This window comes from Oncorhynchus clarkii, chromosome 27 (genome assembly GCF_045791955.1).
Source record: "Oncorhynchus clarkii lewisi isolate Uvic-CL-2024 chromosome 27, UVic_Ocla_1.0, whole genome shotgun sequence".
In the NCBI taxonomy this organism is placed as follows: Eukaryota; Metazoa; Chordata; class Actinopteri; order Salmoniformes; family Salmonidae; genus Oncorhynchus; species Oncorhynchus clarkii.
Genome location: NC_092173.1, coordinates 34,651,546 through 34,679,353, shown reverse-complemented (window position 1 = coordinate 34,679,353; position 27,808 = coordinate 34,651,546). Strand labels below are relative to the sequence as shown.

General features: G+C 43.7%; 1 pseudogene; it reads left to right on the top strand.

Annotated features, from left to right (window-relative positions):
- The window catches only part of LOC139385773 (cytoplasmic dynein 2 heavy chain 1-like), a 179,991-nt pseudogene that overhangs the window by 69,323 nt on the left and 82,860 nt on the right, over positions 1–27,808 (top strand).

The window sequence follows — 27,808 nt, the reverse complement described above, 5'->3', positions numbered from 1 at the left end:
GTTCTCCAACACACGCACACACGCACACGCACACACGCACACACACACACGCACACACGCACACACGCGCACATGCACACACGCACACACGCACACACACACACACACACACACACACCACAGCCATGAGAGTAGACAAAAGACACGAGAGTTTGAGTTTTGTTGTAGTTCTGAATACTTACTCTCCTCTGAGAGAAAGAAAGATAAATACATGAGGCAGGAAGAGATATAGACCTTTCCTTTCTAGATAAAGATATGTTTTAGTAACAATTCAAAGGAGGAGGAAGAGGAGGGAAGAGGAGGAAGGAGGAGAGATGAGGGGAGAGGAGGAAGAGGAGGTGAGATGAGCAAGAGGGAGGGGAGATGAGATCTGGTAGAATTAACAAGGAAATATTAAGAAAACAGAAAGAGGCAGTGAAAGGGAAGAGAAGGAAGGAGCTAGAGAAAGATGAGGACAGGATGAAACTGATAGGAGGGGGAATGTGAGAGAAACAATGGGGAGGTAGAGAGAGAGAGAGAGAGACAGAGAGAGAGAGCGCCTCCAGCCTTAGTTTGAGTGACAGTCCCATTTGAGGCAGCGTCTTCATAGAACAGATCACTTCTATCTCACCCCAGCCAATAGACTGGTCCCTCATCACTGCCTCTCAGCCCAGACAGACGACTCGACAGAACCTCTCAGCCCAGACAGACAACTCCACAGAACCTCTCAGCCCAGACAGACAGCTCCACAGAACCTCTCAGCCCAGACAGACAACTCCACAGAACCTCTCAGCCCTGACAGACAGCTCCACAGAACCTCTCAGCCCAGACAGACAACTCCACACAGAACGGTGTGTGTCTGTAGAGACTCTGTCTCTCTCTATTTTAGTTCACAAAGAGAAGTGTCCCACCAGGAAAGCAGTGTGTGTACGTTCTCTTTAAGGCTTTAATCGAACACATCAGCAAAGACGACAGCTCTGACAGACCCATATACAACAACTCAAGGGCACACCAGAGATGGGGTGGATAGAACATACTGTAGTTTTGAGTGGTCCACCTGTGTGAGTCTCTCAAGAGTTTGAGTGCGCTGAGAGTTGAGTGTACTGATATGCAGCACTGTTAGCTGGTGTTTGCTGATGTAGTCACATTGGGGTTGGTGTTGGACAGGCATCCCTGTTATCTGGGATAGTCACAGTGGGATTTGCTGATGTAGTCACAGTGGGGTTGGTGTAGGACAGGCATCCCTGTTATATGGGATAGTCACAGTGGGGTTAGCTAGTGTAGTCACAGTGGGGTTAACTGGTGTAGTCACAGTGGGGTTAGATGGTGTAGTCACAGTGAGGTTAACTAGTGTAGTCACAGTGGGGTTAGATGGTGTAGTCACAGTGGGGTTAGCTGGTGTAGTCACAGTGAGGTTAACTAGTGTAGTCACAGTGGGGTTAGATGGTGTAGTCACAGTGAGGTTAACTAGTGTAGTCACAGTGGGGTTAGATGGTGTAGTCACAGTGGGGTTAGCTGGTGTAGTCTCAATGGGGTTAGCTGGTGTAGTCTCAATGGGATTAATTGGTGTAGTCACAGTGGGGTTAACTGGTCTAGTCACAGTTAGATTAAATTATGTGGTACCGGTGTGATTAACTGGTCGAGTCTAGTTATCTAGTGTAGTCACAGTGGGGTTAGATGGTGTCATCACAGTGGGGTTAACTAGTGTAGTCACAGTGTGGTTAGCTGGTGTAGTCACAGTGGGGTTAGATGGTGTAGTCACAGTGGGGTTAGCTGGTGTAGTCACAATGGGGTTAGCTGGTGTAGTCACAGTGGGGTTAGCTGGTGTCATCACAGTGGGGTTAGCTGGTGTAGTCACAGTGGGGTTAGATGGTGTAGTCACAGTGAGGTTAACTAGTGTAGTCACAGTGGATTTAGCTGGTGTAGTCACAGTGGGGTTAGCTGGTGTCATCACAGTGGGGTTAGCTGGTGTAGTCACAGTGGGGTTAGCTGGTGTCATCACAGTGGGGTTAGCTGGTGTCATCACAGTGGGGTTAGCTGGTGTAGTCACTTTGGGGTTAGCTGGTGTAGTCACAGTGGGGTTAGCTGGTGTCATCACAGTGGGGTTAGCTGGTGTAGTCACAGTGGGGTTAACTGGTGTAGTCACAGTGGGGTTAGCTGGTGTAGTCACAGTGTGGTTAGCTGGTGTAGTCACAGTGGGGTTAGCTGGTGTAGTCACAGTGGGGTTAGATGGTGTAGTCACAGTGGGGTTAGATGGTGTAGTCACAGTGAGGTTAACTAGTGTAGTCACAGTGGGGTTAGATGGTGTAGTCACAATGAGGTTAGCTGGTGTAGTCTCAATGGGATTCATTGGTGTAGTCACAGTGGGGTTAACTGGTCTAGTCACAGTTAGATTAAATTATGTAGTACCGGTGTGGTTAACTGGTCGAGTCTAATTATCTAGTGTAGTCACAGTGTGGTTAGCTGGTGTAGTCACAGTGGGGTTAGATGGTGTAGTCACAGTGGGGTTAGCTGGTGTAGTCACAATGGGGTTAGCTGGTGTAGTCACAGTGGGGTTAGATGGTGTAGTCACAGTGGGGTTAACTAGTGTAGTCACAGTGTGGTTAGCTGGTGTAGTCACAGTGGGGTTAGATGGTGTAGTCACCGTGGGGTTAGCTGGTGTAGTCACAGTGGGGTTAGCTGGTGTCATCATGGTGGGGTTAGCTGGTGTAGTCACAGTGGGGTTAGATGGTGTAGTCACAGTGAGGTTAACTAGTGTAGTCACAGTGTGGTTAGCTGGTGTAGTCACAGTGGGGTTAGCTGGTGTAGTCACAATGGGGTTAGCTGGTGTAGTCACAGTGATGTTAACTGGTTTTACAGTGGGGTAAACTGGTGTAGTCACAGTGGGGTAAACGGTGTAGTCACAGTGGGGTGTCGTGTTTTTGGCTCTGCCTGATTAATTGATATGACATGCTATTCTATAAAATAATTTATCCGTAATTAATATTACCTGATTGAGCTAATCATGTAAATGTAATTAGCTAGAGAGTCGCGCACCACAAATTCATATTTATAGATCTGTTATCTTCCGAATAAACTCTTCAAGACCTAGTAATATTTTACATCCATAGCAGTCGATATCAATCAGGCTCAATTCAGTCTCATCTGAAAGTTGTAAATTCTTGGTTATCTGCAAGAATCCTGGCTAACAATTTGAATCAGCAATACAAAATTGGGTTTCATTATTTATTTACTAAATACCTAACTAATCACACAGAATTCACATACACACAATTAATCATAACTTGATTACAAATGACGTCATAAAGGAAAACGGCCGAAACAGATATGACAGCTTGTTACACAAAGGAAAAGGGGCTGGGTTGAGTGAAAAAGCGGGAAGACAGGATCAAAGGCGAAGCTGTGCTAAAAGTAAATACAGTATCTTATGCATTCTAAATTACCGCCCATTTGGAAAAGGAAAATGCAATAAATATTTACTCTGAGCTGCGCTTCAGTAGGTTGGTGGTAGATGGAAAGCCGTGTTGCCAAACTGAGTCCTTTGACCTTTAAAGAATGTCTCTGGTTGTTAATTGGATACGTTGTAGTAACGTCGCTGTGTGATAGACGGAATACTCTGTCTGTTCCTTCCTAACCTGCGTTTTCAGCTGCGGTCGCAAGCTCAACAGCTAGGAGGTATCACTTCTGTAGTGAATAAGAGTTCATACCATTCGCAACCAAAGCTCATGCTGATGTTGGCTTCGTTCTGAACCATTCTGACATAGGACCGTCGCCCTCATATCCTCGGAACAGGAAGTTATGTTGTCGACAAGGCTTTATATAGGAAGGGAGAAAAGGGGTGTGTTTCATAGTTTACAACCTCTGTCTCTTTACATGGGCGGGCCACTGAGTGAACAGCAATATCTTATGAAAACCCACATCTCACATTTTAGAAGCTAAAATCACATTTCATCCCATCACAAATCATTTCATGTTCAAACATTTAAATTGAACAACAATTCCATGTGAATCCGATAACTGATGTGTAGACTTTCCACTGTAGAGTTTGTCATCTTATCATTGATGAGAATGTCTCAGATGACAACCGAACTGACATCATATTCATTAAGTACCACCGCATATGTTCAATTGGTCGGATTACCAGAATATAGTTAATTTCCCCCCACATTCTGATGTTCCCAGAATCTCTATGTTAACCAAGGTTTTTTTACAAATGTAACCTCAGTAGGGTAGAGAGAGGAAAAAGGGGGGAAGAAGTATTTATGACATCATCATCATGTCATAAACCTATCCCCCAGGCCAATGTCATGACAGTGGTTAGCTGGTGTAGTCACAGTAGTGTTAGCTGGTTTTACAGTGGGGTAACCGGTGTAGTCACAGTGGGGTTAGCTGGTTTTACAGTTGGGTTAGCTGGTGTAGTCACAGTGGTGTTAACTGGTGTGGTCACAGTGGGATTAGTGTAGGACAGTCATTACTGTTATCTGATGTAGTCAAGGTAAGGTTAAATGGTATAGTCACAGTGGGGTTAGCTGGTTTGACAGTTGGATTAGCTAGTGTATTCAAATTGGGGTCAGCTGGTGTAGTCATAGTGGGGTTAAACGGTGTAGTCACAGTAGTGTTGACTGGTGTAGTTAAATTGGGGTTAGCTGGTGTAGTCACAGTGGGGTTAAATTATGTAGTACCGGTGTGGTTAACTGGTCGAGTCTAATTATCTAGTGTAGTCACAGTGTGGTTAGCTGGTGTAGTCACAGTGGGGTTAGATGGTGTAGTCACAGTGGGGTTAGCTGGTGTAGTCACAATGGGGTTAGCTGGTGTAGTCACAGTGGGGTTAGATGGTGTAGTCACAGTGGGGTTAACTAGTGTAGTCACAGTGTGGTTAGCTGGTGTAGTCACAGTGGGGTTAGATGGTGTAGTCACCGTGGGGTTAGCTGGTGTAGTCACAGTGGGGTTAGCTGGTGTCATCATGGTGGGGTTAGCTGGTGTAGTCACAGTGGGGTTAGATGGTGTAGTCACAGTGAGGTTAACTAGTGTAGTCACAGTGTGGTTAGCTGGTGTAGTCACAGTGGGGTTAGCTGGTGTAGTCACAATGGGGTTAGCTGGTGTAGTCACAGTGATGTTAACTGGTTTTACAGTGGGGTAAACTGGTGTAGTCACAGTGGGGTAAACGGTGTAGTCACAGTGGGGTGTCGTGTTTTTGGCTCTGCCTGATTAATTGATATGACATGCTATTCTATAAAATAATTTATCCGTAATTAATATTACCTGATTGAGCTAATCATGTAAATGTAATTAGCTAGAGAGTCGCGCACCACAAATTCATATTTATAGATCTGTTATCTTCCGAATAAACTCTTCAAGACCTAGTAATATTTTACATCCATAGCAGTCGATATCAATCAGGCTCAATTCAGTCTCATCTGAAAGTTGTAAATTCTTGGTTATCTGCAAGAATCCTGGCTAACAATTTGAATCAGCAATACAAAATTGGGTTTCATTATTTATTTACTAAATACCTAACTAATCACACAGAATTCACATACACACAATTAATCATAACTTGATTACAAATGACGTCATAAAGGAAAACGGGCGAAACAGATATGACAGCTTGTTACACAAAGGAAAAGGGGCTGGGTTGAGTGAAAAAGCGGGAAGACAGGATCAAAGGCGAAGCTGTGCTAAAAGTAAATACAGTATCTTATGCATTCTAAATTACCGCCCATTTGGAAAAGGAAAATGCAATAAATATTTACTCTGAGCTGCGCTTCAGTAGGTTGGTGGTAGATGGAAAGCCGTGTTGCCAAACTGAGTCCTTTGACCTTTAAAGAATGTCTCTGGTTGTTAATTGGATACGTTGTAGTAACGTCGCTGTGTGATAGACGGAATACTCTGTCTGTTCCTTCCTAACCTGCGTTTTCAGCTGCGGTCGCAAGCTCAACAGCTAGGAGGTATCACTTCTGTAGTGAATAAGAGTTCATACCATTCGCAACCAAAGCTCATGCTGATGTTGGCTTCGTTCTGAACCATTCTGACATAGGACCGTCGCCCTCATATCCTCGGAACAGGAAGTTATGTTGTCGACAAGGCTTTATATAGGAAGGGAGAAAAGGGGTGTGTTTCATAGTTTACAACCTCTGTCTCTTTACATGGGCGGGCCACTGAGTGAACAGCAATATCTTATGAAAACCCACATCTCACATTTTAGAAGCTAAAATCACATTTCATCCCATCACAAATCATTTCATGTTCAAACATTTAAATTGAACAACAATTCCATGTGAATCCGATAACTGATGTGTAGACTTTCCACTGTAGAGTTTGTCATCTTATCATTGATGAGAATGTCTCAGATGACAACCGAACTGACATCATATTCATTAAGTACCACCGCATATGTTCAATTGGTCGGATTACCAGAATATAGTTAATTTCCCCCCACATTCTGATGTTCCCAGAATCTCTATGTTAACCAAGGTTTTTTTACAAATGTAACCTCAGTAGGGTAGAGAGAGGAAAAAGGGGGGAAGAAGTATTTATGACATCATCATCATGTCATAAACCTATCCCCCAGGCCAATGTCATGACAGTGGTTAGCTGGTGTAGTCACAGTAGTGTTAGCTGGTTTTACAGTGGGGTAACCGGTGTAGTCACAGTGGGGTTAGCTGGTTTTACAGTTGGGTTAGCTGGTGTAGTCACAGTGGTGTTAACTGGTGTGGTCACAGTGGGATTAGTGTAGGACAGTCATCACTGTTATCTGATGTAGTCAAGGTAAGGTTAAATGGTATAGTCACAGTGGTGTTAGCTGGTTTGACAGTTGGATTAGCTAGTGTATTCAAATTGGGGTCAGCTGGTGTAGTCATAGTGGGGTTAAACGGTGTAGTCACAGTAGTGTTGACTGGTGTAGTTAAATTGGGGTTAGCTGGTGTAGTCACAGTGGGGTTAACTGGTGAAGTCACAGTAGTGTTAACTGGTGTAGTCACAGCGGTGTTAACTGGTGTAGTCACTTTGGGGTTAACTGGTGTAGTCACAGTGTGGTTAGTGTAGGACAGTCATCAATGTTATCTGCTGTAGTCACAGTGGGGTTAAATGGTGTAGTCACAGTGGTGTTAGCTGGTTTTACAGTGTGATTAACTGGTGCAGTCACAGTGGCATGTGAATCCGATAACTCTGATGTGTAGCCTCCACTGTAGTGTTTGTCATCTTATCATTGATGAGAATGTCTCAGATGACAAACGAACTGACATCATATTCATTAAGTACCACCGCATATGTTCAATTGTTCGGATTACCAGAATATAGTTCATTTCCCCCCACATTTTGATGTTCCCAGAATCTCTATGTTAACCAAGGTTTTTAACAAATGTAACCTCAGTAGGGTAGAGAGAGGAAAAAGGGGGGAAGAGGTATTTATGACATCATCATCATGTCATAAACCTATCCCCCAGGCCAATGTCATGACAGTGGTTAGCTGGTGTAGTCACAGTAGTGTTAGCTGGTTTTACAGTGGGGTAACCGGTGTAGTCACAGTGGGGTTAGCTGGTTTTACAGTTGGGTTAGCTGGTGTAGTCACAGTGGTGTTAGCTTGTTTTACAGCGAGGTTAACTGGTGTAGTCACAGTGGGGTTAGCTGGTTTTACAGTGGGGTTAACAGGTGTAGTCACAGTGGGGTTAGCTGGTTTTACAGTTGGGTTAGCTGGTGTAGTCACAGTGGTGTTAGCTTGTTTTACAGCGAGGTTAACTGGTGTAGCCGCAGCGGGGTTAACTGGTGTGGTCAAAGTGGTTTTAGCTGGTTTAACAGTGGGGTTAACAGGTGTAGTCACAGTGGGGTTAACTGGTGTAGTCACAGTGGGGTTAACTGGTGTAGTCACAGTGTGGTTAAATGGTGTAGCCATTGTGGTGTTAACTGTTGTAGTCACAGGGGCTAAATGGTGTAGTCACAGTGGGGTTAGCTGGTGTTGTCACAGTGGGGTTGGTGTCAGACATTAGGTATAACACTCAGCACAATGCACTTAATATGAGTGTCCATAGATCTCTCTCTCTCTCCTTATAGGAATGTCCATAGAGTTCTCTCTCGACTAATATGAGTGTCCATAGAGCTCTCTGTTTTAATATGAGTGTTCATAGATCTCTCTATCCTAATTGGATTGTCCATAGAGCTCTCTCTCCTAATAGGAATGTCCATAAAGGTCTCTCTCCTAATAGGAGTGTCCATAGAGCTCTTTCTCCTAATTGGAGTATCCATAGAGCTCTCTCTCCTAATAGGACTGTCCATAAAGGTCTCTCTCCTAATAGGAGTGTCCATAGAGCTCTTTCTCCTAATTGGAGTGTCCCTAGAGCTCTCTCTCCTAATATGGTGGCAAGTAGCCTAGCGGTTAAGAGCTTTTGGGCCAATATCTGAAAGGTCAATGGTTTGTGTCCCCAAGCTGACTAGGTGAACAATCTGTTTATATGCCCTTGAGCAAAGCACTTAAACCTAGTCGCTCTGGATAAGAGCGTCTGCTAAACGACTCAAATGTAACACATGTAATTGGTCCGTGTGTGACTGTGTTAATTCAGCTCTGCTGTGGTTGTGTGATCATAGAGTCTGGACTGTGACCTTCGGTGACCCTGACAGTTAAATTGGTTGATTTAATTGGTGGTTGATTTTTTTTGTGTCTGAGAGATGTGCTGCAAATGTTGTTTCGATGCAGTGGTTGAGGCTAGAGTTGAGGCTATGAAAGGTCAAGTTCGTGGTACAGTTGAGCTAATGTGTTTGTACTTTGCAGATAAAGCTGTGAGGGCTTATAACTAATATCTGAGGAATGGTGATCATGTTAAGTGCTGTGGCCCAGTTAATGCAGTGGTTGATCTGATGAGTCTGTGTTAATACTTTGCAGTGCTCTAATGGGTGAGGAAGGCCTGAGCCTTAATGAACCTGTTACTGAATAATGCATGCTCAGCCCAGAAAAAAATGTCTGCTAGCAGTCCTAGTGTATGTTTTGTGCGTGTGTATGTTTTGTGTTGTGTGTGGGTGTGTTTTGTGTTGTGTGCTTGTGTTTTGTGTTGTGTTTTGTGTTGTGTGTGTGTGATTTTTGTTGTGTGTGTGTGTGTTTTTTGTTGTGTGTGTTTTGTGCGGGTGTGTCACGTTGTATAAATGATTGGAGACAGGCGCAGGAATACGAAATAGGGGTTTTAATACTCCACCCAAAAATACAACATCATGCCATTGAAAGGAACAGGGACGAAGCCCAAAACAAACATGTATACAAAAACACAGGGATGTAACCCAAACAAAGGAGCGAGGGTAAACCTCTAATAGATACACTGGACGAGACCCGTAATAACAATACACTGGACGAGACCCGTAATAACAACACACTGGACGAGACCCGTAATAACAATACACTGGACGAGACCCGTAATAACAACACACTGGACGAGACCCGTAATAACAACATACTGGACGAGACCCGTAATAACAACACACTGGACGAGACCCGTAATAACAACACACGGGACGAGACCCGTAATAACAACATACTGGACGAGACCCGTAATAACAACATACTGGACGAGACCCGTAATAACAACACACTGGACGAGACCCGTAATAACAACACACGGGACGAGACCCGTAATAACAACATACTGGACGAGACCCGTAATAACAACACACGGGATGAGACCCGTAATAACAATACACGGGACGAGACCCGTAATAACAACACGAGGTGAGACCCGTAATAACAATACACTGGACGAGACCCGTAATAACAACACGAGGTGAGACCCGTAATAACAATACACTGGACGAGACCCGTAATAACAATACACGAGACGAGACCCATAATAACAATACACGGGACGAGACCCGTAATAACAACACACGGGACGAGGCCCGTAATAACAATACACGAGACGAGACCCGTAATAACAACACGAGGTGAGACCCGTAATAACAATACACGGGACGAGACTCGTAACAACGAGTACACAATACACACAGCACCAAAGCCGAAACAACAGAGCACAGGTACTCACAAGACCAATGGACATGGGACAATAACCGACAAGACAATGGGGAACAGAGGGCACATGTATAACATACTAATCAGGGGAAATGGGAACCAGGTGTGTGTAATTCCGGAGCTAGTGCAAGGAAAGAGTAGCAGTACCAGGAATCCTTGACAGTACCCCCCCAACGCGCAGCGTGACGACACCGACCTGGAGGATGGTGAACAGAGGGCACATACAATGACGATACATACCATTACTAATCAGGGGAATTGGAAACAGGTGTGCATAATGAGACAGTTCAGTGACGCCTAGAGGCAGGTGACACACACGTGTGTGGGTGTATGTGTGTTTTGTGTCTTGTGTGTGTGTTGTGTGTGTGCCATATGAATGTATCTAAGCAGACTATGAGAAATGGAATAGCGAGCGCCTGTGTGTGAAAGATGGGTAGATGAGTAGGGTAGATTAATTAGAGATTGCAGGTGTGTGTGCGTGTGTTTGTGTGTTTGTCTGTGTTTGTGTGTTTGTCTGTGTGTCTGTGTGTGTGTGTTTGTCTGGTGTTTGTGTGTTTGTGTGTCTGTGTCTGTGTGTCTGTGTGTGTGTGTGTGTGTGTGTGTGTGTGTGTGTGTGTTTGTGTGTGTTTGTCTGTGTGTGTCTGTATGTGTGTGTGTGTGTTTGTCTGTGTGTGTTTGTCTGTGTGTGTGTGTGTGTGTGTGTGTGTGTGTGTGTGTGTGTGTGTGTGTGTGTGTGTGTGTGTGTGTGTGTGTGTGTGTGTGTGTGTGTGTGTGTCTGTGTGTGTTTGTCTGTGTGTGTTTGTCTGTGTGTGTTTGTCTGTGTGTCTGTGTGTGTGTGTGTGTGTTTGTCTGTGTGTGTCATAAACGACCGAACCCCTTGTTAGCTGAAGGAATAGGGTCCCCAATCTCTCTCTGTCGTTCTTGCTCTCTTTCTCTCTCTCTCAATTCAATTCAAAGGGCTTTATGTTTACATTGACAAAGCAAGTGAAATAGACAAGAAACAAAAGGGAAATAAACAAGAGAAATCAACCATCAGAAATTAAGAGTAAGTATTACACTCACGAAAGTTTTTAAATAATATAGACATTTCAAATGTTGTATTATGGCTATGTACAGTGTAGTAACAATTTGCAAATAGTTGAAGTATGAAAGGGAATATAAATAGATAAATAGATAAACCAAAAATTTCATTTTATGCCCTATGTTGTATTCAGGGCATAAAATGCACGTTTTGGTCCACCAGCCATTGTAACAGATAGATTTGAAAAACTACAAGCCACTCAGATTTCTTACCAAACAAAATAAAAAAATCCCAGGTAAAATTACACCAACAAAACATACAAAATGGAGGAGCAAGCTTTGTAATGTTTCTAAACAATAAATGTATTGCTAGTAAGAAGTAATGTGTCACGGATCCCTCTGGAACTTTCATTGCGCACCCCTGGCCCCTATTCCCACTGATTGTATTTCTATATATGTGCCCTTTGTTCACCATGGTGGGGTTGATTATTGTTGGGGTTGATTATGTCCAAATCAAATCAAAATAAAATATTATTTGTCACATACACATGGTTAGCAGATGTTAATGCAAGTGTAGCGAAATGTTTGTGCTTCTAGTTCCGACCATGCAGTAATATCTAACAAGTAATCTAACCTAAGATGATTACGGGTCTCGTCCCGTGTGTTAATCATTGTGCGCTTGTGCAATTTATTTAATGTACTCCTCACTCTTTGTTTGGGTTTCAACCCTGTGTTTTTGTTACGTGTTTGTTGGGTCTGCGTCCGCGTGCCTTTACACTGCACTCCGTAATTTGGGCTGAATTTTAAAAAAACTATTACGCATTCCTGCGCCTGTCTCCCGACTCATTCATACCAACGTTACATGTGGTTCATTGTTTAATTTTAAAAAATTGTGACCTGAGTCTTGCAACCAAAATTTCACAGATGAGAAAAAAATGCTGACCTGTCCCTTTAAGGGTTAGAGGTTACTGTGGTAACGGGACTCAGAGTTTGTGTCTGTGCGATTGAGTTGGAAGCATTGTCTTCTGTTCCCAAGCAGTTGAAATTCAAATATAAAACTATGTACAGAACAAGAAACACAAAGTCACTTCAGTAGACTTTTGTTTCAAGAAAATTAGACCAGTTTTTATGCTTGTCCCCAGCGCTTCTAAACATTAATCTTTCACTCAGCTCTTTGCGTTCACACAGCACCCAGTAAGGCTGTGTTGCAGTGCGAGTTGGAATTGGCTATATAGGATTCTTATTTTTTTTGACTTTGTGTGATTAATTTACCAGCTGTTAAACAAAATGTCAGAAATATTTGTAAAATGGCTACTGCATCATTTATTGGACTATACATGTGATCATATTTTACTATTTTTTTATTCACAAATGCGAGCCCTGACCAACATGGCTGTTGAAATCTACCCACATTTGGCTGGTGCAGGTTTTCATTTTAGGGCCTGGTGGAATTTACAATGGTGTTTGTTCTCCAAGATCACAAATCTTGCAGCTGTGGTGGTACACTTCGGTATTTCACTGAATTGATATGGGAGTTTATCAAGATTGGATTTGTTTCCAAATTCTTTGTGGGTCTGTATAATTAGAGGGAAATATGTGCCTCTAATATGGTAATACGCTTTGTAGAAGGTTAGGAAGTGCAGCTCGGTTTCCACGTCATTTTGTTGGCAGTGGGCACATAGCCTGCCTACTCCTGAGAGCAGTGTCGACCTGTCATTCAGTGCTCTGCCCCACCTGTTTTGAGTCCCAGCTGTTAAGCCCTTTTTCTTGCCTGCTTTGCATATTATTTTGGCATTAATACATATCACATGTCAGTTTGCAAACAAAGTAAAAAATATATTGAGTCTGAGTTTAATAAAGCAAAATACAAATTTGGTTTATTTTGCTTTCTTGAGTAAGGCAGCTCCAAAATGCAGGTGTTTCAGCCTAGCACAGTGCTTTCTGTGGTGTGGCTGTGTGTGTGTGTGTGTGTGTGTGGGGGGGGGGGGGGGGCAGCCAGCAGTAAATACGAAGCGTATGGGTTGGCAATGTTCTCTAGTTGCGTCGTGATTGGCTCAATGTTCTGTCACTCATGGGGACACTACATCACCGCAAAATCCACGGTGAGAGCTTGAAAATTCAAGCCCCTTGGGTGCTGCCATAGAGTTACATTAGAAGTGCCCATCCAAGAAGGCTCAAGGTCATTGGCCACAGATAAAATGAGGTCAAATCATGTTATATCTATTGTACCTTTGATTGGACCTATAATGTCAACATCATTTCGTTCAAAATCTTAGCTAGCAAGCTAGCAGTCATCATTATGAATCTAGTCAACAATCTACTGGCAAATCCTTTTCAATCCTTGTCACAAGAAGATAAATTATGAAGAGAAATTATAGATAAAACGTATCAGTGCTCATTGACCGTTGGTAATAAACATTACACAACAAGTTGGAAATCACAAATTCAATAATGAGTGGTTTGGAAGGAATCAGTGACTAACTGCATTGCAAACCAATCACTAGCCTGCTATTCAGTGGAGTTAGTTTGATGACAAAATTTGCCCACGTAGGACCACTGCGCCACCTTCCTCTTCAAGTGAGCACAGCACAACAAGTTGAGTCCAAAAATGTATTGTGTGCTGCTGCTGCATAAATGTGACTCACCACCTGGATTTGGTCTTATGTAGCAAAATTTGAAGTGGTGTTTTTACATTGGATAAAAGTAGTACAAAATGGTATAAGAAACACTGCATTTGAGGAACAATTGGAAAGTAATTCTGCTTTGAAAGTTTATCAACTTGTAAAATCACTTTTGAAGAAATGTCCTTTGAATGTTTTGATATCTAATGAAGAACTCTTCTTTGTCTACACTCATTCAGCATCCTTCACACCCCCTTAAGCTTTAGCCCCACCCATCTCGTTTCGCTCTCGGAGTGCACACTTGACGCTCTGGCCAATGATTTGTTTACCTATGGATAACATGAAAACAGCCTAACCAGCTCTGCTGGCAATACTTTCATTACGCTTTTTTTGCAGATGTTAACTAACACTGGCCATGTTCAATAGGTGTTGTACACATATCACATAACGTTAGCTAACGAGCCAGCCAGCTAATGTTAGCTAGTTAAACAACAATGAACAGTGCCAACAATGCCACAGTGCTGGGAGCTAACCAAACAGGTTCAATGTTAGTTAGCTAACAGTAGGCTCTAACTAGAAAAGCAAACGGCTCTGGGATACGAAGAATAACGTCAGCTAGGGAGCCAGCCAGCTCACAGCTAGCTAGCTAACAGTACACTTGTAAAGATAATTTTGTTCTCAATGTTCATAAACTGAACTTCAATTAAACTGCTCAGTCTGCAACCCAGAATTTGTAAGATTCTAGTTGAATGAAACAGACAGAGTCCCCGCTTACAATAGTCAGAAGGTTTATTCACGAGAGCTCTAAAAAAAGCCTTTTATACCTCACATTTGGTCATACGAATGCCCCTCCTCCCCTCTAACACTGTCAATGCTGTTTACAAGTTTTCTCCAACACATGCATTGCTTATCATATCCTGAAACATGTTACACAATCTACTGCAAGCCCAACGGTTTCTCCCCTCTCTGGGTGGGGAAACCTCCTTCCCTGTTATTAGTTTCACAGTGGCCAGAGCTTGGAATCAGTCCGTATCTCACCATCTGTTGCGTCATCGACCTCTCCAGAGTCCTGGAAATGAGACCTCGCATGCACTGAATCAAACAGCACCCACATAACACCAACATAGTCATACAGGTGAAAGTTGACCATAACACAGTGATGACATTTTTCCATTCACCAAACATACTGTCAAACCAATTTGTTAGAGAATTATCCACCCCGGAGTTCTCCGCTGATTCATGAGCTAATGTGGTCAAACCAGCCAGGTCCATGGTCACTGATCTGTCTGGAGCTGTGTTATTGGGGATAAAAAGTGCAACATTCTGCTCCAAATATCACACATAACCCCCCTTCTCAGCCAGTAACATATCCAATGCTATTCTCTTCTGCCATACCATCAAACTAGTTGCAGCTGTTTGTTCTGCTAACCGTTTAAGCGCATCTCTAGTATGGTTGATGAAACGCTGTTGGTTATAATAGAAATAATTTATCCAATCTCCATTTTTTTTTGAGAGCTGACCACCAAAAGATGCTTGATTCCAATCCAGCTCATATCTGATTCCTAGCTTTGAAATCATCAGGCACCCCCCTTGGAACCCCAATGCTATCAATGTAAACATTATTGACAAAAGACCCTGATGGAGCACTCCTTCTCTCTCTCTTTTACCCGGCACTAGGTTTTTGTATTTGATAAGAGTGAAGGACATGCCCAACTGTAATAATGCACAAATACCAGTCCAATTTGTAGGCAGGTTAGGCCACAGCTTCATACCTCCACACAACCACCAGACATCCACTCTAGGCCTTTTAATCTTACTAAAGTTCTCTGAACTCAACCACCCAGTCAGGTCCCTCATTGTCTCGTCGGTTGTAACATTCTCTGTCCTATTGCATGTTCTTACTTCCCCCACGTTCCGTCCGTGTCTGTTGTATCGAGCCATACAAGAATAGTTTCGTCCTGTAACTGTGGAAGGGGTAAGTCTGGATGTAAAGGGCACATGGGGATACAGATAATGCAGATCACTGCAACTGTCATTGTTTGGCTTCTCTGCCTTCTTGAACAGCTGTACCATACAGGTTATTCCCCTAGGTAAATTAATTCCATCGAGTGGAAAGGGGATGGTTGTCAACTGAGGTTTGGCTGTGGCGGAGGCATAACATTGTTATTTAGCTACTGATCTGGCTGTATACTGAATCCATTCCAACCATAGGTTGGAATCCCCAAACCCAGTCTCCACCTCAATCACTTCCTTAAGATCTTTTGTCTGAACTATCCGCACCGGTCCTTGGCTCTGGATGACTGCACTGGTAATATCCGTTTTGTCAGGGGAACTGCTTGGACTAGAACTATCACCGGCTCTAATCTCTGCTACCCAGAATGGTACTGTAGTGTCGACGGAAACCTGGTCAAAACCAACATACCATAACCCAAGATCCTCTTCCTTTACGTTTTTAATGGTAATTTGTAACTTTATGCAATATTCCCTTGTTCCGGATTGCAGTCAACAATCATCACCTTTACTATACTCCATCTGCTTCCATATTGGGAGTGTTGATTTACATAGCCCTCCCGCTTTGTGTGAGCTATGACCTGCTCCCATGAATTACACAGGGATCTGCACAGATATCTTCCATAAAGGCCCATAGTTCTAGACTGCCAAGAGGTTAGGGACCCCATTTGGACTCAACTGAGACATCTTTCCCTAACTCTGCTCTCACTTCCCTTCTATCCAAATTGAGTGACCTTTAATACTTGTATAATACAAAATCCTCATCTTCTACACTATGGGTCAAGCTACTCCCTTCTGCCTTCTTGGGTGGGTCATGATGTATTAGGAATATGACCCCTTCCCCGGAGAACATATCATCAGCTAGAGGCAAACCCACACTTTCACTTCAATGAACGCACACAGAGAGGATAGAGCGGGTTAGGGAATCTTCGTTAGAGAGGTAACTCCGAACCTTATTGGTATTCGGTTCATCTCCTAACTCTGTGATTGTTCGACAGTATCAGAGTGTCCTACCCTCCCTTGATCATTACGATCAACTAATCCAGGACCTTGATGGTATAGTAAATTGCCCAGTAGCTCTTTCAGCTATTCTCACCACGAAGGCTGTCACCAGGAGCACTTGGTATGGCCCCTCCCACTGTGGCTGCTTTCAATCCTTTTTCTTTAGTGATTGGACCCAGACCCAGTCTGCTGGCCAAATCGTGTGTGTAATCTCCTTCTGTAGTTCTCCTCTTGTGCAGAAAATCTCGGACATACGGGTTTGGTTAACCTTTTGCGTGTAGGGGGCAGTATTTTCATTTTTGACTAAAAAACGTACCCATTTGAAACTGCCTATTTCTCAGCCTCAGAAACTAAAATATGCATATAATTGTCAGATTAGGATAGAAAACACTCTAAAGTTACCAAAACTGTAAAAATATTGTCTGTGAGTATAACAGAACTGATATTGCAGGCGAAAACTTGAGGAAAATCTAATCAGGAAGTGATTTTGAAACCTCTCTGTTCCTATGCATTTCTATCCTCCATTTAAAGGATGGCTTCCCTAAGGTGTCAACACTCTTTAGACATAGTTTCAGGCTTTTATTTTGAAAAAGGAGCGTGAAAGATCACATTGCGTAAGTGGAAAGGTGGGGGATCTCAGCGTGAGTTTTGCGCTACAGAATAAAGCGGCCATTGTTTCTCCCGGTGTTATTGAAAAACCGGTTGATATATTATCGAATATATATTTTAAAAACAACCTCAGGATTGATTATAAAAAACATTTGACATGTTTATGTGGACATTATGGATATTATTTGGAATATATGTCTGTGTTGTTGTGACCGCTCTTTCCTGTGGATTTCTGAACATAACGCGACAAACAAACGGAGGTATTTTGGGTATAAAGATTATCTTTATGGAACAAAAGGAACATTTCTTGTCTAACTGGGAGTCTCGTGAGTGAAAACATCCGAAGATCATCAAAGGTAAACGATTAATTTGATTGCTTTTCTGATTTTCGTGACCTAGCTACTTAATCACCCTGTCATCTCAGATTTTCAAAATATGCTTTACAGCCAAAGCTAGACAAGCATTTGTGTAAGTTTAATCAAATGAAATCGTCTACCTTTAATGAACTTCGGATGTTTTCACTCACGAGACTCCCAAGTAGATAGCCAAAGTTAATTTTTTCCCAAAATATTATTTTTGTAGGGGAAATAGCTCCGTTGGTTCTTCACGTTTGGCTGAGAAATCGCCCGGAAATTGCAGTCACGAAAACGGCGAAAAATATTCCAAATTAGCTCCATAATATCGACAGAAACATGGCAAACGTTGTTTATAATCAACCCTCAAGGTGTTTTTCTAATATCTATTCGATAATATATCCGTAGGGACAATTCGTTTTTCAGTAGGACCGATTGGAGTAATGGCTACCTCTGTATTTTACGCGAGACTCACCCTGGGAGCCATCATGAGACCACTTACGCAATGTAGCCGCCTACGGCTATTCTTCAACATAAATGCGGAAAACTACGTCACAATGCTGTAGACACCTTGGGGAATACGTAGAAAGTGTAAGCTCGTTGATAGGACATTCACAGCTCAATAGGGACTCATTGGAACGCAGCCCTTTCAAAATATGGGGCACTTCCGGATTGGATTTTTCTCAGGCTTTCGCCTGCAACATCAGTTCTGTTATACTCACAGACAATATCTTTACAGTTTTGGAAACGTTAGAGTATTTTCTATCCAAAGCTGTCAATTATATGCATATTCTAGCATATTGTCCTGATAAAATACGGGAAAAATACGGGCTTAAAACGGGAAAGTTTTTTTTCCAAAAATGAAAATACTGCCCCTAGAGTCGCAACAGGTTAATCTCCCCAAATTTGTGAATAAAGATTACTGATTACTTTCATTAAATCACACATGTAAGATACTAAATTAAAGCTACACTCATTGTGAATCCAGCCAACATGTCAGATTTTAAAAAGGCTTTTCGGCGAAAGCATAATAAGCTATTATCTGATGATAGCACAACAGTAAACAAAGAGAATAGCATATTTCAACCCTGAAGGCGCTACACAAAACGCAGAAATAAAATATAAATCATGTCTTACCTTTGATGAGCTTCTTTTGTTGGCACTCCAATATGTCCCATAAACATCACAATTGGTCCTTTTGTTCGATTAATTCCGTCCATATATATCCAAAATGTCAATTTATTAGGCGCGTTTGATCCATAAAAAAAACTGCTTCCAATTAGCGCAACGTCACTACAAAATATCTCAAGTGTTACCTGTAAACTTTGCTAAAACATTTCAAACTACATTTGCAATACAACTTTAGGTATTTGTAAACGTTAATAATCGATCAAATTGAAGACGGGTCTATCTGTGTTCAATACAGGAAGACAACAAACCAACGCTACTTTTCAAGTCTTGCGCAACTCTCAACAGTGTTACCCAGTTCCTAGATGTCTGTACTTCTTCATTGCAAAAAGGAATAACCTCAACCAAATTCCAAAGACTGGTGACATCCAGTGGAAGCGGTAGGACCTGCAAACAAGTGCCTAAGAAATAATGTTTCCCAATGAGAACTCACTGAACAGACAGAGACCTAAAAAAACAATTCCTAATGGTCAGTCCTCTGGGTTTTGCCTGCTACATAAGTTCTGTTATACTCACAGACAGGATTCAAACAGTTTTAGACTTCAGACTGTTTTCTATCCAAATATACTAATAATATGCATATCTTATATTCTTGGCATGAGTAGCAGGTAGTTGAAATTTGGCACGCTATATATCCAAAAGTGAAAATGCTGCCCCCTATACCTTAAGGTGAGGCACATGGGCTACTAAAAGCTTACTACACAACATACACTTAGCCTATTGTTCTGACTGGTGGCGCACACGCAGCCTACAGCCTGTTCTAGAAAAATGTCACAATTGAATATTGTAAGATCTTTCATTGTCTGCTTATATGCCCCCTTTATTTATCCTACCATTCTGACTTGGTGTACAAGGAGAACACTGTAAGAACAGCCCATGTTCTGAATTCTGTCGTTGTACATTTCAAAAGTGCTGAACAAACAGTTATCTTGACTACGTCCATCTTAGCTCGCTCGTTAATGTCGTAATCAAAATTATGTATTGCCTGTTATCCGCTTGTCGTCCCCTTATGCCATAGTTTGTACATCTCAATTATCAGTACAAACCACATTTCTTTAAGCAAGTCACCATATCAGCTGTTTTTTTAAAAGACAGTAAATGAGTCTGAATTAACGGTTTCGTTGTCAGACGAGGCTCTGCTGACAGCCAGGTGTAGCAGTGGTATGGTGTTGGGACTGCTGCTGAGACTGCTGTTGGGACAGCTTTATGTAGGCCATAACAGTTAATGGGCACCGTTTGTCACCGTTATTGTGCAATTAATGTATTGTTTAGTGTTGTGTTGTGTAGTGACTTTGCTGGCATGCATCAAATGTTTTTTGTTTTTTTGGCCCCACCAATATTTACATGCACATTGAGAGAGGCGATGGTGGACTCTCTCAATATTAAAGCTATGCTCACTCAGTCTGTACATAGTCTCAATGTTCCTTCATTTTGGGTCAGTCACAGTGGTCATGTATTCTGCCTCTGTGTACTCTCTGTTTAGGGCCAAATCACATTCCAGTTTGCTCAGTGTTTTTGTTGATTCTTTCCAATGTGTCAAGTAATTTTCCTTTTGTTTTCTCATGACTTGGTTGGGTCTAATTGTGTTGCTAACCTGGGTCTTTGTGGGGTCTGTTTGTGTTTGTGAAGAGTCCCAGTACCATCTGGCTGAGGGGACTCTTCTCCAGGTTTATCTCTTTGTAGGTGAGGGCTTTTTCATGGAATGTTTGGGAATCAAACTGGGGTCACAGTTTGGTGACCCCAGATCTCTCTCTCACTCACTCACTCACTCACTCACTCACTCACTCACTCACTCACTCTTTCTCTCTGTCTGTCCGTCTGTCTCTCTCTCTCTCTCACTCACTCTTTCTCTCTGTCTGTCCACCTCTGCCAGTCTCTCTCTGTCTCCCTCTCCCTCTGTCCCTTTCTCTCTCTCTCTCTCTCTCTCTCTCTCTCTCTCCCTCTCTTTCTCTCTAGTATTCTCACTCACTCTGTACCCCTTCCCTCCCTCCCTCTATCTCTGACTCTTCTCTCTGTTCTTCCTCTGTAGTTTGACCAGCTGATGTTCAACATGCACTTTGCCAGAGGGATGCACCCAGACCTCTTGCAAGATAATCTAAGTTGTTATAACCATTCACAACATGATCATTATCAGGCATAGGCTTTTCCTCTTCAGTCATGAAGTCCTGTCCATCTGACATCATCTCCTATTCATCTTAATGCTGTTGTCTCTCTGCTTCAACTACAGGAGTGGGACGCCTTCACTGGCCTCATAGTAGGGATATGGTGAGAAAGATGGTAACGTACAACAGCTGTGTGTGTGTGTGTGCGTGCGTGCGGGTGTGTGAGAGAGTGGTTTTGGGACAGTCTCATTCACCTCATCTCTCTTTCATGTAGGGTTGCACATTTTGGGGAATCTTCAGAGGTGGAAACGTCCTCTGACACCATAGGCCTTGTTGATCTCTGCACCAGACAGGATGCTCTTGACAGCAAACATGGGGTCCAACATGAACGCTGCGGGGTGTATGGGCTTCAGGCAGAAGTCTTCACCGTTTTTGATGTATTTCAGAACTGCAGATTCCTCTGCTTGGAGCAACAGTGAAGTGGGCAGGGCAGTACGGATTTATTCTCTTACAGCTGCAAGCAGAGTCTGAACATCAGACAGGATGGCATTGTGGGCGGCAGGGTAGCCTAGTGGTTAGAGCGTTGGACTAGTAACCGGAAGGTTGCGAGTTCAAACCCCCGAGCTGACAAGGTACAAATCTGTCGTTCTGCCCCTGAACAGGCAGTTAACCCACTGTTCCCAGGCCGTCATTGAAAATAAGAATTTGTTCTTAACTGACTTGCCTGGCTAAATAAAGGTAAAATAAAAAAATAAAAAAAATTGTCTCCCTCAATCGGTTCAATGGCTACTGCTATAGGTTTCAGGAGTTTCAGGCTGCTTACCACTCTCTCCCAAAATACATCATCCAGGAGGATCCTCTTGATGGGGCTGTCCATATCGGCAGACTATGATATGGCAATTTCTTGGAGAGACTCCTTCCCCTCCAGGAGACTGTCAAACATGATGACAACACCACCCCAATGGGTGTTGCTGGGGAGCTTCAATGTGGTGACCTTATTCTTCTCACTTTGCTCAGTGAGGTAGATTTCTGCAGTATGACCCTTCACATACCTAACCATTTCATTGGCTCTCTTGTAGAGTAGATCCATTGTTATCAGTGCCATGATGTCCTCGAGGAGCAGATTCAATACATGAGCAGCACAGCCAATGGGTGTGATGTGACCAAGCAGCCATCAAGTTCACAGCATTATCTGTCACCAGTGCAAATACATTCTGTGGTCCAAGGTCATTGATGACTGCCTTCAGCTCATCTGCAACGTAGAGACCAGTGTGTCTGTTGTCCCTTGTGTCTGTGCTCTTGTAGAATACTGAGGGGTGGAGATTATGTAGTTAATTATTCTTTGCCCACGAACATTCAACCACCCATCAGAGATGATTGCAATACAGTCTGCTTTCTCTATGATTTGCTTGACCTTCACTTGAACTCTGTTGAACTCTGCATCCAGCAAATGAGTAGATAAAGCATGTCTAGTTGGAGGGGTGTATGCTGGGCGAAGAACGTTCAGAAATCTCTTCCAATACACATTGCCTGTGAGTATCAGAGTACCAGTTGCATACACAGCTCGAACAAGACATTACTCTGACTACGCTCCTCCATTGAGTCAAAAAAACTTCTGATTCCAGCAGGACCATGAGCTGTTGCTATCGATAAGGTCATTTTCACCTTGAATAGAAGTAGAGGGACTTTTGTCAGAGGTTGCTTGTTGTGAGCACTGAGGGAACATGGCCAGATGATTCTGGATCTTTGTTGCATTCTTCACATATGACTTGGCACAGTATTTGCGAATGTACACAGCTTTTCCTTCCACATTAGTTGCTGTGAAATGTCTCCACACATCAGATAGTGGCATTTTCCTGTAAAGATTAGAAACAAATGAGGAAGAAAAAAAATTCCATGTTCAGATAAATAGTTAAGCAGTTCGATGAAACAACTCCTTAATTAGATAAATGGTTTAAATGAAACATGTCTTGAAACAGGTGACTTAACATTCCTCATTTAGCAGGCTCAAGCAAGCTAAAACCCACATGGTATCAAAAACTAACAAGCAGACATTGTTAATAAGTTAGAAATGATTTAAACACACTTTGCTGCAGGCTACTGTTTACTAGTTCACAAAAGTCATGTGTGTCACATAAAATATATTCACCCCACTCAGTATTGTAATCAAAACGTACCAGAAAGCATGTAGTCCTTGGCTCAGACAGTCTAGTAGTGTGGGCTAAATAGCATCTCATTAGCGTGCAAGATCTTAAGAATCAGCTGCACATGTGATGGAAGAGTGCACTGTGCATGCAGAGGGTTGCAATTGAATTGGGGCTAGTTTAATATGCCACAAGTTTAATATGCCACAAAATATGCCACAAGACCTAGAATTGCCTTCACTGTTATAAGCTTACTTTATTAAATTCATTTAAGCAAAAATCCCAAAATTCCAGGGGTTCACTTTCCAACTGTCCAACGCTTTGCAACCCTACTATCACGGATGAACTCACCTTCTTTTCCTTTCCGGTAACAGGGTACCCAGAAATCTTTGTGGGAGCAGATTCCTTATACCATGTTCAAGGTTCATATACACAGCTCAAAAAAAGGGAACACTTAAACAACACAATGTAACTCCAAGTCAATCACACTTCTGTGAAATCAAACTGTCCACTTAGGAAGCAACACTGATTGACAATAAATTTCACATGCTGTTGTGCAAATGGAATAGACAACAGGTGGAAATTATAGGCAATTCGCAAGACACCCCCAATAAAGGAGTGGTTCTGCAGGTGGTGACTACAGACCACTTCTCAGTTCCTATGCTTCCTGGCTGATGTTTTGGTCACTTTTGAATGCTGGCGAAGCTTTCACTCTAGTGGTAGCATGAGAGGGAGTCTACTTCCCACACAAGTGACTCAGGTAGTGCAGCTCATCCAGGATGGAACATCAATGCAAGCTGTGGCAAGAAGGTTTGCTGTGTCTGTCAGCGTAGTGTCCAGAGCATGGAGGCGCTACCAGGTACAGGCCAGTACATCAGGAGACGTGGAGGAGGCCGTAGGAGGGCAACAACCCAGCAGCAGGACCGCTACCTCTGCCTTTGTGCAAAGAGGAACAGGAGGAGCACTGCCAGAGCCCTGCAAAATGACCTCCAGCAGGCCACAAATGTGCATGTGTCTGCTCAAACGGTCAGAAACAGACTCCATGAGGGTGGTATGAGGGCCCGACGTCCACAGGTGGGGGTTGTGCTTACAGCCTAACACCGTGCAGGACGTTTGTCATTTGCTAGAGAACACCAGGATTGGCAAATTCGCCTGGCGCCCTGTGCTCTTCACAGATGAAAGCAGGATCACACTGAGCACATGTGACAGACGTGACAGAGTCTGGAGACGCCGTGGAGAACGTTCTGCTGCCTGCAACATCCTCCAGCATGACCGGTTTGGCGGTGGGTCAGTCATGGTGTGGGATGGCATTTCTTTGGGGGGCCGCACAGCCCTCCATGTTCTCGCCAGAGGTAGCCTGACTGCCATTAGGTACCGATATGAGATCCTCAGACCCCTTGTGAGACCATATGCTGGTGTGGTTGGCCCTGGGATCCTCCTAATGCAAGACAATGCTAGACCTCATGTGGCTGGAGTGTGTCAGCAGTTCCTGCAAGAGGAAGGCATTGATGCTATGGACTGGCCCGCCCGTTCCCCAGACCTGAATCCAACTGAGCACATCTGGGACATCATGTCACGCTCCATCCACCAACACCATGTTGCACCACAGACTGTCCAGGAGTTGGCGGATGCTTTAGTCCAGGTCTGGGAGGAGATCCCTCAGGAGACCATCCGCCACCTCATCAGGAGCATGCCCAGGCGTTGTAGGGAGGTCATACAGGCACGTGGAGGCCACACACACTACTGAACCTCATTTTGACTTAAGAGCATTACATCAAAGTTGGATCAGCCTGTAGTGTGGTTTTCTACTTTAATTTTGAGTGTGACTCCAAATCCAGACCTCCATGGGTTGATAAATTTGATTTCCATTGATAATTTTTGTGTGATTTTGTTGTCAGCATTCAACTATGTAAAGAAAAAGGTATTTAATAAGAATATTTCATTCATTCAGATCTAGGATGTGTTGAGCAGTGCAGTATATACCATGTTCAAGATTCATATGTCATTTTCAATGTTCATACAGTATATACCATGTTGAAGGTTTGTTTACATACATACACACTGTAAAAGGAGGAGGGAGTCTGTTAATGTTGCATTCTCGGATCTTTTGCTTTTTAGCTTCATCCTTTCATTCCATCCCTCTTTTCTCCACTCTTCTGTCTCTCCTCTCCTTCTCCTCTTCTGTCTCTCCTCCTTCCCTCATCTTCTGTCTCTCCTCTCCTCCTCTCCTCCTCCTCTTCTGCCTCCCCTTTCCTCCTCTCCTCTTCTGTCTCCCCTCTCCTCCTTATATGTCTCCCCTTTCCTCTTCTGTCTCCCCTCTCCTCCTTATCTGTCTCCCCTCTCCTCTTCTGTCTCCCCTCTCCTCCTTATCTGTCTCTCCTCTCCTCCTTATCTGTCTCCCCTCTCCTCTTCTGTCTCCCCTCTCATCCTCCCCGCCTCCTCTGTCTCTCCTCTCCTTCTCCTCTTCTGTCTCTCCTCTCCTCCTCCTCTTCTGTCTCCCCTCTCCTCCTCTTCTGGCTCCCCTCTCCTCCTACTCATCTGTCTCCCCTCTCCTCCTCCTCTCCTCCTCCTCTTTCTCTTTCTCTCTGCAGGTGCTGCTGGTTCAGGCCATCAGGCCAGATAGACTACAGAGTGCAATGGCTGCCTTCACCTCGCAGGCCTTGGTGAGTGTGTGTGTAATCCCTGCTGTCCGCCATAATTCTGCCTGTGTAGTAAAAGTGTCATCATTAGTGCTGATCAATCCATCCTAACGACACACGCAGTAAACACAGCAACGGGTCAACAGCATTCAAAGCATCTCTTATCAGCAGCATTGATCTGCAGGCATGATGCAGCGAGTCAGCGCTTTATACAAGTACATCAGGTCATAAAACACACACACACACGCACACGCACACGCACACGCACACGCACACACATGCGACAGAGACACATACTCACATAAGGCTCCTGTCCTCCATGATGGAGCTGCCTGACAGGAGCAATAGGGAAGGTGTACAGTGGATGGAGCTGCCTGACAGAAGCAATAGGGAAGGTGTACAGTGGATGGAGCTGCCTGACAGAAGCAATAGGGAAGGTGTACAGCAATGGATGGAGCTGCCTGACAGAAGCAATAGGGAAGGTGTACAGTGGATGGAGCTGCCTGACAGAAGCAATAGGGAAGGTGTACAGTGGATGGAGCTGCCTGACAGAAGCAATAGGGAAGGTGTACAGTGGATGGAGCTGCCTGACAGAAGCAATAGGGAAGGTGTACAGTGGATGGAGCTGCCTGACAGAAGCAATAGGGAAGGTGTACAGTGGATGGAGCTGCCTGACAGAAGCAATAGGGAAGGTGTACAGTGGATGGAGCTGCCTGACAGAAGCAATAGGGAAGGTGTACAGTGGATGACAGAAGCAATAGGGAAGGTGTACAGTGGATGGAGCTGCCTGACAGAAGCAATAGGGAAGGTGTACAGTGGATGGAGCTGCCTGACAGAAGCAATAGGGAAGGTGTACAGTGGATGGAGCTGCCTGACAGAAGCAATAGGGAAGGTGTACAGTGGATGGAGCTGCCTGACAGAAGCAATAGGGAAGGTGTACAGTGGATGGAGCTGCCTGACAGAAGCAATAGGGAAGGTGTACAGTGGATGGAGCTGCCTGACAGAAGCAATAGGGAAGGTGTACAGTGGATGGAGCTGCCTGACAGAAGCAATAGGGAAGGTGTACAGTGGATGGAGCTGCCTGACAGAAGCAATAGGGAAGGTGTACAGTGGATGGAGCTGCCTGACAGAAGCAATAGGGAAGGTGTACAGTGGATGGAGCTGCCTGACAGCAGCAATAGGGAAGGTGTGCAGTGGATGAGGCTGCCTGACAGAAGCAATAGGGAAGGTGTATAGTGATTCATAGACAGTCATTACTCCTAATTTGTCACTACCACACACACAAAAGAGAAAGCGCGGAAAATTAATCACTAGACATTTCTCTTCATTTGACACACACACACATAGCTATACGCACATACACATCAAATGTGTGTGTAGACCTGCTGAATGTGTGGTGATTTCTCTTCATTATGCCAGTGGGCTCCGAGGGGAGAACAGAGCGATATGATTGGACGATTAGCCCCATGGAGGGAGAACAGATTGGCTGTGATTCACTGGAGTCACGGAGGTCTGACGAGGTGTCTTGCTTGCGTACCTGCGTGTATGTGCTTGCGTATGTAGGTTTTTGTGTTTCTAAGGTCTTCAATGTAGATTTGAGAGAGTTTCCTCATTGATATGTTAAGACACCAGCACTACTAGAAGTAAACATTCTGCAATGCTGTCATCAACAGAGTTTAGTAGTTGAGTCTGAACTGTTGGTACTTATGTTGCTTTGCTGCATCTAGCGTCTGTCATAAGCAACATTAGTTGACAGCTGCTCATATGTTGGATTGTAAGTATTCATCTAACAACAGAGCTTTCGTCTATCTTCCCATGTTGGCTCAGTTCCAGTGGTTAGATTAATGTTTCTTTACAATTTTCACTACTGTAAAACTTCAATGAATTGTCCGGGAATTTTTTTGCTTAAATCACTGAACATGCGCTTATTAGAGCCAGGCTTCTATTTGAGCCAGGTGTCTATTAGAGCCAGGCGTCTATTAGAGCCAGGCTTCTATTTGAGCCAGGTGTCTATTAGAGCCAGGCTTCTATTTGAGCCAGGTGTCTATTAGAGCCAGGCTTATTAGAGCCAGGCTTCTATTAGAGCCAGGCGTCTATTAGAGCCAGGCGTCTATTAGAGCCAGGCGTCTATTAGA